Here is a 1,758-nt window from a genome sequence, read left to right as displayed (position 1 = left end):
GCGATAGTTGTTTTGCATCTATTTCAGACGCTTAGTAGATCCCTTTTTCCAGTTCAGAGGCCTCATTATAACTCACGAGCTCATCTGTACTAGATTTTTAGGTCTAGAATATTTTCTTTTCTGAACAGCCATTTGATCCAAATTAATTGCTGCGTCCTGTGAAACCTGTTTTTGTACACTTAGCCGATGCCTGTATCTTGATAGATCCACTTAGCCATGGCGGCTCACACCACCGGCTCTAATTTGAGATGCTCAATAGATAACTTCAAACGCGCCCAGCGGCTTAGATAACCTCAACTGCTCATGGCGGCTTAAATAATCTGACATAATTAACCATACACCATTAGGCCCCTTCGTAAGCCGCCATTTTGAATATGAATTGAAGTATTTCTCTCCGGCTTAAATTTGAACCGGAAATTTTTATTTTGTTGTAGGCTTCCATCTCCATAATGCCGCCCAAGGCTCCCAAAGCACCCGTTACATGTAACTAGGTTAAATGCATCGTTACAGATAACACCTTTAATGATTTTGTGAAGACTGGTTATCTGCCAAAGAAGGAAGTCATGTCCTATCGTGCTCCTGATTTGACAGAAGGAAAACCTCAACCCAAGGAAGGGGAAGTTATCGTCTTTACTGATCTCATGAACCGGGGCTTTTCTCCACCCGGCTCAAAGTTTTTCAGAGACGTCTTGCACTTTTTTGATCTCCGACCTCAAGACATCGGGCCAAATTCCGTGTCAAATTTTTGCAATTGTCAAGTGTTCTGTGAGATGTACCTCGGAGAAGAACCTAGCTTGTTACTCTTTAGAGAGTTATTTTATTTGAATCGCTAGAATGAACGTGCCAATGGGCCCAGCTTGGAACTTGGTGGAATCCCAATCCAGCGACGGAGAGACTGTCTCTTTCCGTATGCCGAACCGCCGAGTCACCCTAAAGATTGGAACCAGACGTGGTTCTATTGTCAAGATACTTCTCCGGCTAATGAGAACCCTCTGCCCGGCTTTCGCGCCCTGCGCCTCGAGTCCACTCACCCCTTGCCAGATAAATTGTCTCCTGCTGAACGTCAAACACTTGCCCCCACCATGAGTAAGGTCAAGGCTCTTCTGCGGAATGGCTTAAACGGCATTGATCTGGTCCGGGTTTGGCTTGCCTGGCGGGTTATTCCTTTGAGCCGTCGCCCCGGCTTGATGTGCGATTACACAGGCCAAAAGAATGATCCTCTGCGGCACAGCCCTGATGACTTACCTGAGGACGTCATTGATGATATGACCAAGTCTCTTCTGAATGAGAGCCTGGCAGATTGTGGCAAAGTAGGTTTAAGTCCTTTCTGCAAAGCTAACCCGGCTCCAGCGGTAAGTCTTTGACTTAAGCATTTTTACCTTCAACTTTGACAATTTTGTCTTTACTCAAAAACCTTTGTTGTAATTCACAAGCTGATGACGAATTTTGGAAGGTCAAGTATGACCATGAAGCTGCAAAGAAAGCCAGAAAAACCAAGAAAGCCACCAGGAAAGCCGCTGCCCGGAAGAAGGGGAATAAGCCGAGCGCCTCAGATATGCTTCATTTGGAAGATACCTCTGAGTCAGAGGTAGCTCTTGACTCTTTAGGTTCCTTTTTTAACCACCTTATTGACACTGATTATCATCTGGAGGACACAGGAGCAAGTCATGCAGTGGATGAAGAGGTAACTATTATTTCCTCCGACTCCGAGCCTTTGCCAAGACGGAAAATCCGAAGAATAACCCGGAAAGTAAGATT

Source organism: Aegilops tauschii, chromosome 7, assembly GCF_002575655.3.
Source record: "Aegilops tauschii subsp. strangulata cultivar AL8/78 chromosome 7, Aet v6.0, whole genome shotgun sequence".
Taxonomy (NCBI): Eukaryota; Viridiplantae; Streptophyta; class Magnoliopsida; order Poales; family Poaceae; genus Aegilops; species Aegilops tauschii.
Note: the sequence above shows the minus strand (reverse complement) of the source record.